Here is a 15,212-nt window from a genome sequence, read left to right as displayed (position 1 = left end):
CAACAGATACACACTTTGGGCACCTTGTTGCCCTCCCTCCATAAGAGCCCCCTCCCAAAAAAACAAATACCCCTGCGCGCTTGCTTGCTTGCTTGCTCGCTTGCTCGCTTGTTTGTGTCCACACGGTGGTGTGCACGCGCACTTGAACAAACCGCGCGTAGAGAGGAGGTGGTGAAATCTCTCTCACACACACCGACACAAAGTGCTTCTCTCTGCCGGCCTCTCGCGCGCGCTCCCCCCTCTTAGCAGTAGGTGTTTAAAAAGAAATTCGTCAGACAGGCTCTCTCTATTGAAACCTACAATCCTGGGCCCATTCGCTCAAGCTTCTGAGTAGGCATGTCTAAGAATCCGGAGATGTCTTCAGAAAACGTTCAGTTTCGGGAAATATAACCAGCGCAAGATAAAGATCCTGTCTTTCCCCACGTTTATTTTAAGGCAACAGATCTCTCAACCCTTACTCTCCTCAAGACCCCCGAATTCTTATTTTATTCTGACGCCTTTCTTTCAGACCTGCTCTACGCGGCTGTGGGATGGGGAGTCGTGTCCGCAGGCTCGCTGCGACGTGTGAATCCGGAGCACTTGTATTTCTGGTTGTTATGAGCTTGAAAGGAGCCAAGAGGAATGCATTGGGGGGGCGGGATACACGGTGGCTGCTTGAATGCAAGGTTTGAGTACCTCTAAGAGCAGCCCTTTAACCCTGCTTGGGAACCCAACCCTGAAGTTGATTTGTTTATGAATGCGTCGGCTCTTAGATAATGGTGTCATGGTGTCAATCAAAAATGATACCTTTTAATAATTCCCCCATCCCCCACACACACCTAGACATTTTCTGGCCTAGAATAGTACATGAAGGGCCTGTGGTTTCTAAGAAGTTTCTGTAACTGAACAAAGAAATTAATCTTGGCTTAATCTTTTAGGCACCTTTCCAGGCCTAAGAGTTTTTTGGGGGGAAGGGGGAGGACCAAGCCCTCAAAGGTTTTTGTTGATGTTTCTCTGCTGTTCAGACCTGTCGTGACAAAAACAGAGGGGAGGTGGGGGTTGATGGTGGTGCAGGGTAAATAAGAACCCATGAACCTTGTGTGGAGTGGACACATGATCTTCCCAGGCCTGCATAAAGATGACAGGAAGGAAGGAATTCCTGATTTCTGAATCACCCTCTTCTCTAGAAATGGAAGTGGAAGAAAGGCTGAGCTCTCTCCAATATGAGATGCAAGGTTCTTGGTTTCAGCTGAAGCTCCAGGCCTTCTTGAGAAGTTAGTCTTATACCTGGTCTCCATGTTAGCCAGCTGAAATAAATTTATTCTAAATATCTGGTGGGTGTGCTTGTTTAAGCTATTTAGATAGAGACAGACAGACAGACAGACAGACAGATGAGAAAGAGAGAAGATAGACAGACTGAGCCAATAAATCATAGATTCTAATATTGCTCCTGCTATGAATCTCCCAGGTAATAAACAAACCTGTAAACCAAGTCAGTCTTCACTTTTATCCTCAGTGTGGACAGGATAGCACCAGCCCACCTAGAGGACTGTTCTGCAGATTGCTCTGGGGATGTAGCTCAGGGTTGCAGAACCTTTGCCCCTCCAGATGTTTGTTGGACCACAACTACCATCATCCCTGATCATTGCTCCATGCCAGCTGGGCCTGGTTAGAAACGTTCCAACAACATGGTTAGAAACGTTCCAACAACATCCGCAGGGCCAGAAGTTGCTCATTTTTTATGTAGATGAACACTTTGAATACTAAAGCACTATACACATGCTAAATGTAATTCAGAAATATCTCGGTGTGTCTACCTATGCACACAGAGGGGTGTAGGTGTCTGCACACGCATCCATTTAAAACTCTAAATGAAGTCTCTTGGTTGGGTTCATTAGCCGGGAACAAACCTTTGTCAGTAGTATACCTACAACTAACAAAGCACTTAAAAACAAAACAAAACGTGATTTCATAGACTTGCTGTTTGCTGCCCAAACAGCCCAGTTTGTACTGAACTTGATTGTTATCGACTAATCACGAATTGCGGATTGCCCTGTAATTTAAAGAATGATTCCTTGAAAACCTTAAGGAATTTCGCATCTATAGGATGATGGTCCACTGTACAGTTTGGAATAGGTCACTGCCGACCTCTTGCTTTCCTCTGGGTCTCCCTCTCTCGCTATCGTTTCATTCGGGGGCTTCCTTAGAAAACTGAACAGAGCGATGAGAGGAGGAGCAAAGGAAAGACCTTCCCTCTTGCATGGGGTGGGGGGCGTGATGGGTACCGCCGTGATCACTGTCCTGGAATAGCCCCCTTGTTTGAAGGCAGCCGTAGTCAGCCACGGCACTGCGCCAATGCAAATTCACGCGCACACACATTTTTTTCTGGCATCTGAAGCCAATATTTTTTTTGGAGGGGGGGGACCCGCTCACTTCTACCGCCATCAATTCTAGAAGCAAAAGGGAGCTGATCATTCGGATTGCTATTTGGATCAACGGCTTTGGAAAGCCGACGTGAAAAGGAAAGAAAAATAACACGGTGTTGGCTTTCCTTCAAGAGCGAAAAATTGGCCCAGTGGCCCAGGACGGGTCAAGGGGGGGGTGTAGATTGGCGGCCACAATCATCTTTGCATTGAAATCCCTGTGCGCCGGATCCACAGCCTCTCTAGGGTAATGTCAGGCAACCCTGCTGCTCCAGAATCCGTTTGATAACATATTCCAGCGGTTGAATTAGAAGCCCCATTGAGCGCTCGCTCCGGTTTAACTGGGTCGTGAAGTGTGGCGGAACGGTTAGCACGCGGGCTCACAGACACATCTTTTTCTCGAAAGTGCGTGCCTAAGCAAGGTGTGCTTTCGCACACTCACCGGGTCACGGAAGTGTTGGAGAAATCCCGGAGAAAATGACACGCGCGCGGGCGATGGAGACGCGCCGCTTCTCGCTGCCCAGAGGAGAAACTGACTCGATTCAAAGCAACATCGACGAATATAGCAAGGAGACACCCACACATAACCCAGCGAAAACGGCTAAGTTGGAAACAGAGTAATTCGCAATACATAGAACCTCGAGAGCTTAAATATCACACACACACACACACACACACAGCTGGCATGAACCTCTACATCCCCCACAACACAATGAAGTGCATCGCAACGAAGAAACGCACGACCCTCCGGGAAATCGTTCCCCTTCATTTCTGTGGGGTTTGCGCAGGAAGACATAACCGCCAGATTCTGCCCCAAAGCAATATAGATCGACGCGCGTCCAGAAGCGAAGCAAATGCCCAGGTGGAAGCTCATTGAGTATTAAGCCAAAAGGCACCCCCCAAAAGAGAGAAAAGGCAAAAATATGTGATCTGGATGCCTGGAAAGCGGAGAACAAGCTACAGAGATAGGGGACTTCTGCAGCTACGTGGAACCGTCTCCTCTTTCTCAGGAACTGTTGCCGTACGCCGGTGAATTCCGATCTAGCGACCGCAAAAGTCCACAAATGCATCATAAGCACACCTACCTGGAAGGCCGGTTGCTGAAGTCAGCTTACTTCCAAGGAAAGTATCAGAATACTTATGGCTCCCTCCCCCTCTCCACTCCCCGCTCTGCCTTTTGCGTGGGAGGAAATTCCGTTGATTATTATTATTTTTTTAATTGACTTCCTTCGAAGTCAGCAACACTCACGATCCGGGTCAATCCGAAAACCCGCGAGGGTCAAGAGACTCGTGAGTACTCGGCTGAACAAACACGCGTGCGCCGCGGTCAAGGACGCGCCGAAGTGGGGGTCACTTCTTTCTCAGCAGAAAAATAAAAAAGGCTAGGTGTTTCAAAAAGGAGGGGGTAGGACAGACCTAGGAGAAACTGTTCCATTCACACACAGATCTAAGGAAGCCTGTGAACCAAGGGGAGGAACTGCAGCAACGCGAGCCCCTTGTTCCAGACTAGTCTGGAGGATTTGCACAGCGAAACCAACGAGAAGGATTCGAATTAGAAACAATATATATAGAAAGGGCCACTCCGGTTCTGTCTCGCACGCGCACACCTACCGCTTTGCAAAAGGAGCTCTTTAGCAAATGCGTTGCACCCAGGACCCGGCAAACGTTTCGCCACCACGGGCATCTCCTCTCTCTCTCTCACCCACCCATCCCATTTTCAAACTGCAATCTGTCATTTGCGGGTGTGAGAATGCGCAGGAATACGCTTGCCGCTTGCTTACGATAAAAGTCTTCCCCACGCGCGTTTTTACGCCAACAAAATGCAGGTTTCTTTGTTTATCCTTTCTCGCGAAGGGAACAAAACACACACACAACGATTCTCCAACGACCCGAGCTCTGTTCAAAATGAATTTCGTAAAATTCAGCGACCCCTACACTCCCGCTGCCCCAGCTCGGATCGGTCGTATCCACACAAGACTCCTCTCTGCAAATCCGGCTTGGCACATTTCAGGGGTCCTTTCCAGATTCCCCTTTCAGGTCCACGAAATTGAATTGCGGTTATCATTACGCCCAAGGTGGCTCGGTCTCGTGTCCCTCGCTCCGTCCCTCCTTTCTTAGCGCAACATTGCCCTTATTACCTCGCGCAAGAGAATCCAGAGGCTAAAACGGCTCCGGAGAAAAGGGTGCCTTTGATAGGGGCAGCGCCTGCCAAGGGACGATTGTTTCTGGATCCACACGGCACTTAAGCAAAGGAGGACGCGCCTTTTGAAAGCGGCTGGGACTGAGAGTTTCCTTCTCCGGCGTAATTTCTTGGTGGATCCGTTCCCCTCGCTCGCTTCCATGTTTCTATTCCTACGCATATTTATATCCCCGAGCTAGCATTTTAATACAGTTGCAGCGCTTAATTTCTCCGATCCCATTAAAAAAACAAAAACAACCAATTGCATATTTACTACTGGAAGAAGGTGCAGTCGGAATTGTTGATACTTGCAGGTGTGCTCAGTATCCTGAGACTGCCTGCTGATTGTTTTAGGAAGGAGAACTAGTGATGCCAAATTATTGAATAACCAAAGCGAATGAAGCTGAATCGGAGCGAGCCCGCAGACGTTATTTGCAGGGCACCGCAGGTATAAATTGTGGAAGGGATAGCAAGGGGGCTTGCAAATTTTACAGCGGATTAAAGAAAGATGGAAAGTAACTGGCGGGACTGCAAAGATGGAGGCAGACAAAGGCAGACCTTGAAAGTGAAATTGACAAGAGACAGGGAGCATTTCCCCCCCGATGGTCTAGGCTAGACTCCAATGGAATCTCTTAAGCATCTCTATGGAATCTCTATGTGTATCTTCACGGATACATATAGATTAGAAGGGCGATGCTTTATCTCGATGTTCCAAGCCTAGTGAGAAGACATAGGCTAGAGAAGGTATTATGGGCGTTAAATAAGCGTATATCCTTATTTGATTGAATTAATGTATCGGTGTTTTTAAATTGCTCGCCGCTTCCTAAGGCCCAAGGGAGGATAGCAGCATTCTCGCATCAATTAAATAAACACTATTTTTTTAAAAAAATCAAATAAAAAGAAATCCCCGGCATCCATTTGATTTTATTTCGATGCAAGGACGAAATTATCCCCTTGGGCTGCGCGATGGATGTCACGCAAGATTATGCATCCCAGTTATCGCGCCTGCCTTTGCAGATACCTGCCGGCCATCATTTCACCCCAAGGAAATGTGGGGTTCCTGAGCGTTCCGCAGGCTTTCTACGAAACGCGGGCCCGTCTCCCGTTTGCATTCTCTCTCTCTTAGAACCAGGGGCGATTTCAGATATTTTGCGTGGACCTGCTCCCCCCAGGACCCACCCTGCTCCACCAGGACCAGAACCACCCCAGTCCGGAGGCTTAGCCACAAGCCGAGTTGGGGCTGCCGAGAAACCTGCAAGAGGTCATCTGATCTCACAGGGGGAAAGTCCGGTTCACCCACCTTCCCAAGTCCCCTTCCAAGGTCACCGAAGAGGGAAGGAGGGATGGGGAGAGAGAGGATGTTGGAGGGGTGAAAATATATCATCCAAGTGCAACCTGAGAAACACTATTTACGGATCGTTCCGTTCCGTGCAGGCTTGTGAAGGAGATTCTCGACGGGATCCCCCGCCTTGACCCACGTGGAAAACCAGAGACCGCGCAAAGAGGAGAAGACGAGGAATGGCTCTCTCTCTCTTTTTTGCACTGACCTGGGAACAAGCGCCGAGAGCGATTTATCTTCTCTCGATCTGCTGGAGAGGTGCGCTCAGGAAAAGCAGCCGAGTCCACCCGCGGTTCTTGCCGGTGCCGCCGTCGGGGCCGTGCGCATCGCCGAAGCTGCTGCCAAGCCGAGATCGAGGGATCTGGGTGATCCGCATCCTCCAAGCGCCCAGCCCAAATCTCTCTGACCTCCCTGCTCCTCCTCCCTCCCTCCTCCCTCCTCCTCCTCCTCCTCCTCCTCTTCCTCACCACCGTGCGAGAGAGAGCGCGAGAGAGCGGAGCGCTTCCGGGTTGGAAAGAGGGCAGAGAAAGAGTGAAAGAGACGCAGGAGGGGAGGGAGAAAAAGAGGACGGGCGGGTCTTTACGCAGCCACCCCGCGAATCGCAGGTGGGGTTTGGGGTGGGAAGAGGAGGAGGGCGAGGGGAGGGGAGGAGGCTTCTTCGGGAATCGAGTGGAGCTGCATGTGATGTCATGGAATCAACCCGGCCCGGGCCCGCCTGCCGCTGTCGCCTGAAGGATTGACAAAGGCAGGCAGGAGTAGCCAAGAAAGCTCGCGGGGGCTTTGGGGAATAACAAATAAAAGAGCCAGGAGCAGGGGGAAGCGTGTGGTCCGTCACAGGAGCTTGGCGTCGGAAGCTTGTGTCATTGACCAAAGTCGACCTGGACCAAAGTCGTGCGCTTTCTGGAGGGAGAGAGAGAGGGTCCTCGCCACCATGCGCGCATTTAGGGAGCAGAGAGCTGACACGGAAACATCCACCCGGAGACACCCCCGCAGCTTTAAAAGCACAGTTCCCTCACCCAAAGGATACTGGGAACTGTAGTTCAGCCCCTAGCAAAGCTCCATTTCCCAGCACCCTGGAGGCAACTAGCCCTGCTCGCAAGATTCTCTGGGCGGAGGGATATTCAGGGTGGGCGCATGAAATCATTCTGCGCGCGCGATTGTTTGTTTTATGACGTCTCTTGCTTTCTTCCCACCCAAATTAACGCCCAGATGCGGGGGGTTGCGGGGTGGGGGAGGGGGAGGGGGAGAGAAGGAGAGAGGCAATCAAAGACCCCTCTCCCCCAGCGTGCGCGCGCCCCCGCGCCTGAATCCAGACATAACAGCGAAGGGGAATGAGACAAAACACGCTCACGTCCACCAATCGCGCCCTGGAGAAGCTGGACTGAAATCGATTAGACTTAGCGTGGGGTGGGGTGGGGGTACACACGACCCTTGTGACACATTCCCTTGTGAGCAAATACCATTGTTTCGCTTTATCACCCACCCGTACGCGCATTAAGGTGTTTCAGGATTGGGACCAGTTTGGCTTAAGTGGATTGTGGATCGAGGGCCTGGAAGGGAACAGCAGCACTCCGCGGGGAGACTGATGGGAGAGAAACCCCCCCCCTGTCTTTTACACACACACACACACAGTGTCTCTAACTTAGCTTTAGCCTCTTACCTTCTTAATGCCTCCGGAGGCGGCGACGGGGTATTTTTCGACAGCAGCAGTCCCTAAACCCACGTCAAGTCCTTCGCCATTGTCCGAGGCCAAACTATACACTCAGAACAGCAACAACCACCACAATCCTCCCTCTAGCTCCTTAGAAGCTGCAGGGCCACTTTTAACCCCTGCTCCACCGACAGAGATGTCCTGATTCCGTTGTTAGGACCTTGCCAAGCTCCCGTTTCCCTCCTTCCCTCTCTCCTCCTAGCCGGTCGTTTGAAAAGATGGTGAGCGTAAAAAAATTAAAAAGAGCCTTGGGTTCCCCTATTATTTTTGCCTTGTCGGATCTATAAATTACACAGACACAAAGAGACATATACAAACCGCTATAGCTATTTAAATCTAATAGAATAGGAGCGGGGATAAGGACTTGTCTTTCTCAGTCCCTGAAACCTTCCGGTGGCTGCAAACGTGTCCTTTCAACACAATGTTAAATGCATTTACTTGCAAGTAAGAATCAGGTAGCTTCACTAGAACTGACATGTTAGGAAAAGACAAGCTTTATTTCCCGGAAAGCTGAGGCTGTTAAATCTTTGAAGATTTTCTATGTTTATTTCTATCTGTCTATCTATCTATCTATCTATCTATCTATCTATCTATCTATCTATCTAATTATATAGGTAAGATACCAAGTGTATGTACGCGCGCGCACGCGCACATATAATCTGCACAAAAGATATAATGATGCGCGAGACATGCGCTCTCTCGCACAGAGAGATCAATTTCTCTTCCACCATCTATTCCATGGATTCCTTTGAATCAAGTCGGGCATGGAAGCGGGCAACAGAACGCCCGGTCAACTCCCTTCATTTCCAGCTGGTTTAAGGGCTGGAAGTTCTTTCTGCGCCTATGTTTTCCTGCCTCACAAAAGAACGTGGGGGGGGGGGGGAGAGAGAGATTGTCCATGACCATCGCCGATGAGAGAAAGAAGAACAAAAGATTTGGCGTGGGAAGTGCGGCTGCTGAGATGCGCGTAGGTGCCTTGAATTCGCACGCGCGCGGGGGAAAGATCCACTTTTTCTTTGCCACGTGCGTGTAAAGCCGCCTTCCTCCTTTGCTCCCCGCTCAGCAATATTTCTCTTTCTTTCTTTCTTTCTTTCTTTCTTTCTTTCTTTCTTTCTTTCTCTCTCTCTCTCTCTCTCTCTCTCTCTCTCCCCCTCTCTCTCTCACAAACACGAGCACCGATCAATCATCTCCTTTCATTTGCGCAATCCTGCCCAAATCTCCGCAAATGTAAAGATACACACATAAACACACGTATGGAAAAGACCCACATAATAAATCCAGAAGATCGACCGCCCACCCCACAAGTCAAATGATAACGATTTCCAATCGGCATGAGTTTGATTTTCCAACTGTATTCAGATTTGCTTGAGTTTACACCAGAAAACGGCGGTCGGGTTTAGGGAAGACTCACAAACCACAAGGCCGTGAGAGCCAAGAGGTTGAAATTGACTAACCAAAAGAGGCAGCCACTCAGTACTGAATCAGTACTCAGTTTAATATTGTTTATTTCCCATCTTGGGCTATGGATTATATTTAACAACAGTGCAAGCTGGCAATGCCAGTCGGATGTAAATTGAATCCTTTTAGCTTATAGGCTTAATTTAACAAGGCTGAAGCATTATTATTATTATTATTATTATTATTATTATTATTATTATTTTAATGGGTTTGAATACCGCCCTATACTTCGCCCTAACGGAAGAGGTGGGGTTTCTCTGCAGGGTTGAAAGAGCTTTTATTCTCTGCTTCCCGCACAGACCTCCGCTGAAATCTTAAATCAGGGGGTGTAAAATGAGCACATTTATACCTAGCAAATATCTTCTCCCCGCGCCGTCCCCTCTTCCCCGCCCGCCCGCCCCCCTCTTTTCTGTTGACGTGGGGAGTTTCCTATCTGCACTTCTTAAGTGACTCTCCCTTTTTAAGGTGAAAGGTAACGCGATCTGACGTCCACATCTATCTTTAGCAAACAAATTCAATTAAGGTAATAAATTAAAGATCGTTTTGGGGGGCGGGAGGGAAGGCGGCGGCGGCGGCGGCCTGAGCGTGTCTGCCTGGAACAAAAAAAAAAATGCCACTCACAGATCATCATAAACTTTAAAATAATAACAATAATGCTAATATCAGAAACAAATCAGTGGCTCGCTGTTGGGTAAGGCAGAGGGGGTGGTCTTGAAACTGAATGGAATTGGAAATGTAAGCACAAAAGGCGGATTTGCAGGGAAGAGAATTTGGGGGAATGGGAGGGCGCCAGAGAAACTGGGGGGGGGCATAAACACAGAGAACCTGAGATTGGGTTAGCACAGTGCCATGAAGAAAATGGCGGGGGGTGGCGGCTGGAGAATGAAATTAATGGTATATATGGGAAATAGATAAGCAAGGAAGAAAGGAGGAAAGCGATCGGTTGATGTCTTGGGTGATAAGACGAAAGTCTCCCTCCGTCCCTCCCCAGTGGCGCTGTCTACTATCTATCTCGGCAAACCCACCCGCTCTGGAAACTGACACGCGTAATTTCGCTCATTGTGACACCCTCGAGTACTTCCCCAGTTTGGGAAAGAGCTTGGGGAGAGACACACATTCGGCTGATGGTGTCTCCATCCATCCATCCCCCGTCCTTCCCACCCACCCAAAAATAAATGGGGGTTCTTCCTCAGCCTCCGAACCGAGCCCACCGAAGTCGGCTTCTCCCTTAGTACTAACAGAAAGCAGCCACGTGGCTCTCCTCCTCCGTTCACACACACAGAGAGAGCACTCCGAAAGCTTTGGCAGGCGATTCAAAGGTTACTGACGCGGCGTGAAACGAAAGAGGACCAATTTAAGTCCCTCTCCCTAGTTAGATGGATGGCTGGAGCGTAGATGTTTGATTGTGGTAGACCATTGGCTTAGAAATCATAGAATAGGATTCGTGTTATCTGAGGGAGAGAGTGACCTCTTTTTCACAGCAACGCACACGTGTGTATGTGCGGGGACGCGCGAGAGACAGCGCGCGTGGGATTCCAGCGTAAAAGCCACGATCCTGGCGCCATCGTTAACTAGAGCACTGAGACTGGGACTCTGTGTGAGGCCCTGCTTGTTTACTCGGCGGTAAGTCCCACCGAGTTCAGTACCACGGGCTCCTGAGAAAGTGTGCCGGCACGGGAGGGCGAGAGCCTTAGGCCTGGATTGGAGAGACTCACGTGTAGCATGTTCGTGGGAAGGGGGTTAGGGGCCTGATCCCCAGCCTATTGCTTAAAGGTAGTCCTACACACACACACACACACACACACACACACACACACAGGCCCACCACTGAGTTTTTCACCGCGTCCCCGGTTGTTCCAGAACCAGGTATCCTTCTCTCCACTAGCTTCGTGAAATGTCATCATGTGCATTCGCCTTCTCGCCACCCAATAACCTCAGTCACCATCGCCTGAACGAGGCCGTCTTCCTTTCCTACGTTGTCGGACCACCCCTTATGGCAATCGTTCCATAAGAGTTTTCAGGGGTCCCTTCACTTTGTAAAAGGGCCGCCGCCAACTGAGTGCAACGTTTTCTCCCAAAACGGCGCACGCACGTGTTATGCTCAAGCACAAACCGAGATGAAATCCTATCGTTAATTTTCTCTCCCTGCTTATTTAACGCCATAGTTTGTGTGATGGCTTTGAGCCATGCTAAAGATCCGGAGCAGCGTAACCACAGTCCACACACACACACACACACACACACACAGCTATCTGAAGCACTGTGATGGAAGGGGAACGAGGACCAGTTCTGGGTTCCATTGAAACTGAATTCATTTCAACGGGGCTCGCGCAACATATCTACCCCACTGGATCGCAGGCTCTTAATTGTTTTAAATTCTGCCACGACCCCCCCCCCCTTATCACCATTCTCCCGCTACTTCTCTTCCCACCATCGATTCCTTGCTTTTACGTCTGTGCCTTTAGAAATGATTTCCGTTAGACCTAGAATTAAAACATGTCTGCTATTGGAGAAATGGAGGATTTTAAAAAATATATATATAAATGTGTGTGCTTGTGTGTTTAAATCAATGCCTTTGGAATGAATGAAGGTAGCTATAGATTTCCTACAAACAGAAACGCACACTTGAAAATCCCCTCTCTTGGGAAAAAAAAATATGCCTCGTGTTATTTAAAATTTCGGTTCCCAATACACGTGTAAATAAGTGCACGTTTGTATCGAGGGAGGGTGGCGAATAAGTGGGTGGGGGCGGCGGTGTTAATTAAATCTTACTGTTGGGCTCAAGTAACGTCGAAGTGATTTTTCATTCTGAGCCTGCCATCTTCTGCCTCTCGCCCTGCGTGTCTGTGTGTGTGTGAGAGAGAGAGCGAGAGAGCGTGCGCGTGTGTTTTATGACGTTTCCTTGCCTCTGACTTTATTTTAAAATATTAGGCGAGGTGAAGAATTATAAATGATTTCGTCCTTATCTTTGCCGCTCACATATCCAGGATCAGAGGAGCTGATTAAGAAAGGAGTCAGAGGCAACGCTGGATTCATAATGATTCAGAATAATGAATTCTTATCTCTGGTTTCCAGATTATCAACCTTTCAGCTTCCAATGTTTTGTTACTTGGGATAATTTATTGCATCTAATACATCACAATGGATCTGATGGCAGAAAGCGATGGGGAACGTTGTGAAAAAGAAGGAGCCCTCTTTCTCTCTCTATCCCCCACCCCCCACTCTCCCCCCTTTTTTGGGGACAGCAAAAACTGCTTCCTTTAAAAAAAAATACACATTTTAATTGGGGAAAATATAAAATAGATCTGATATGCTCCAAACCGAGATGTTCACTGCTTCTTTAATTAATGTGTCAATTTCAGTACGAAATTAGCAAAATCGACTCGCTTATGTTCTCAGAACGGAGAAGGGTTTAAATTTTTCATTATTTACTTTACGGAAGGGGGGGTTGAAGGGGCGCACACATACACACACACACATATCACAAAGCCAAGTTAAGATAAGATGAAATTTGCATCTGTTAAAAAAAATGTATAGGGTTTTTTCTGCTTTTACTAGTCCCTCACAAATACACACCTCCCGCGCACATATATGAAGCAAAAAAAATCGATTGGCTCAGCCATTGGCTCCTATATATACATAGGAAAGCACAGAACGAAGCCGAGATAAGGTGGAATTTGCATCTTTTTGTATAAAAAAATGTGATTGTCTATATACTTTTTTCTTTCCTTATTCAACCCCTCCCACACTCATATACCCCCCCTCCCCAAACACAAGTACACGTGCAGAAAACCAACAGGGGGAAAAATCGATTCGCCATTTGGACGACCGATTTCATTGTTGTTTATAAATCAGGACCGCTGCCCTCCCCTCTTCTTTCTCTCTCTCTCTCTCTCTCTCTCTCTCTCTCTCTCCCCCCCCCCCCAAATTCGTTGAAGCAAATCTTTTGGCTGCTTTGTATGCAAATGAACGCGGAGACGTGTTTGTTTCTCGTTTGCCAAGACTTAAAGAGGTATTCCCCTGAAATTATATGCGTGCAAATCGGGAAAGTAGGGTGGGATGGGGAGAGCGTTGGAATCTGTTGACACTTAGCGACACGTTCAGAGGACCTCCAGCTGACTCTCCCCAAAAAAGAAAAGCCGATTTGGTGAAGCCGGATCCTACCCCTCTTTAATCAGGAATAAGTCCCGAGGAGGCTTACTCTCTAGCAGGCGTGTTTAGCTAAGGGCTGCAGTTCCACTTGCTGGAGACCTCACTGGTTTCAGTGAGACCTACTCCCGAGTAGGGATCGAGGCCAAACATCTCTGAAAAGGAATCACCAATAGGCGGAACCTTTCTTTTCCTAACACCCACCCGCGATCGCGACGTCCCTATCTTTAGCCCACCTCAGATAAGCTGATGCCTTATTTATTTCCTCTGTGTCGTTGGTTAACTGTGCAGCAGGAATTCCCTTTTTTAAAAAAGCATCTTTGTCGTTTGCAACTCGGTGGCGGGGAGTGGGCGAGGGGAAATTTCCCGGCTCGATTCCAAAATTGGTGGGTAGGGGTTTTTTTTGTTTTTTTCCTTTTCCTTTTTTGGAAGGGAGGGGCGGCGGGCACGTTGCCCTTTCCGATTCCCCCTCCTGGGTTGCCCTTGACGCCTCCGGATCAAGGCTGGTTCTAAATTGGCCGGTGCGCGTTTGAAACGCGCCCAAGCTCATGTCAGCCTCGCAAGAGGTGCCTCGGTGGGGCCCTGTGTGTTTTGCTTCCCCCGTCTCGGCAGAGGAAAGGTGTCAGGCTCCCTAACGCGCGGCGTCCCCTTGCCAGCTCCCTTCTAAAAAGCATCCAATCGGATTCATTATGGGCTTGATTGCTGGAGGCTTCCCAGCGCTCTCTTCAACCCACGCGCGCCTTGTCTCTCCAAGCAGGCGCGCGTGCGAGCATCAAAGAAAGAGGGGGGGGGAGAGCTTCCTCGAAGGATGAGGGGCTGGCTGGGGGGGAGACACACAGGCAAGGAGGATAATAACCTCACGCTCCTTTTTCAAAGCGGTAGATTAAGCTGATCCTCTCTCCCCCCACCCACGAGGGATCTAGGTGATCGTTTCTGTTTGCTTCCTTGTTTTGTTGTTGTTTAGTCGTTTAGTCGTGTCCGACTCTTCGTGACCCCATGGACCAGAGCATGCCAGGCACTCCTGTCTTCCACTGCCTCCCGCAGTTTGGTCAAACTCATGCTGGTAGCTTCGAGAACACTGTCCAACCATCTCGTCCTCTCTCGTCCCCTTCTCCTTGTGCTCTCAATCCTTTCCAACATAAGGGTCTTTTCCAGGGAGTCTTCTCTTCTCATGAGGTGGTCAAAGTATTGGAGCCTCAGCTTCAGGATCTGTCCTTCCAGTGAGCACTCAGGGCTGATTTCCTTCAGAATGGAGAGGTTTGATCTTCTTGCAGTCCATGGGACTCTCAAGAGTCTCCTCCAGCACCATCATTCAAAAGCATCCATTCTTCGGCGATCAGCCTTCTTTATGGTCCAGGCTTCCTTGTTTACTAGTAAACAAAGGTTCTCCGTGCTTACAGTGCAATTTGCCAAGGTGCGCTTACCTAAGTTCTGCAGAGTTGAGTGGAAGCTGCTCCCAAGTAAGGGAGCAAGGAATGTTTGGTCCCTGAAGGCTTTCTAGGAAGTATGTTCTGTGACATTCCTCCCCAAGAAATTTCAAGTTAAAACCATGGATTCAAGCTAAGGTATCTTAGATTTTACTTAGGAACATATCCATAGATTGTGTTACCTACACACACACATACACACATACACAACCCCAAGGGAAACAATTACAGTATTTGCAAAAGTAGTTCAAGTACTGACACAGGTGTTCAGAATATTGGCCTCATCCACACCTAGTGAATTCCAAATGCTTGAGATCATGTGGACTAGCACCCTGCTTCAAACTATTAGGCAGTAAATCCAATTGATTTCAGTGGAATTCATTACCAAGTGAATGTGCTTCCGGTCAGGGCCTAGGGCAGCTTAAATCCAGGCATCCTAGTGTCATTGAGCACATTGGGTTTATCTCTCTATTGGCTTAACCTCTCCCATTGAAATCAGCAGGGCTTAGCATTGACTGCAAGCCTTGGGACATTGTCACCCAGCAAA

The 15,212-nt window shown here is 48.8% G+C and overlaps 1 protein-coding gene across 3 annotated transcripts in view; it reads right to left on the bottom strand.

Annotated features, from left to right (window-relative positions):
* Positions 1–6,298, bottom strand: part of GATA3 (GATA binding protein 3) — a 75,326-nt gene extending 69,028 nt beyond the window's left edge. The window contains exon 1 of one of the 3 annotated variants that reach the window (XM_081880075.1): positions 6,129–6,298. The gene's annotated coding sequence lies outside the window, so the exon portion shown is untranslated. Of the gene's footprint in view, positions 1–3,388; positions 3,410–3,487; positions 3,509–6,128 lie in introns of those variants that run through there. The other 2 variants (XM_081880077.1, XM_081880076.1) reach the window with 2 other exon arrangements.
* Between the last annotated feature and the right edge of the window lie 8,914 nt (positions 6,299–15,212).

The sequence above is a fragment of the Podarcis erhardii genome (assembly GCF_964252035.2).
Source record: "Podarcis erhardii genome assembly, chromosome: 10".
Lineage (NCBI taxonomy): Eukaryota > Metazoa > Chordata > Lepidosauria > Squamata > Lacertidae > Podarcis > Podarcis erhardii.
This window is presented reverse-complemented; position numbering and strand designations above follow the sequence as displayed.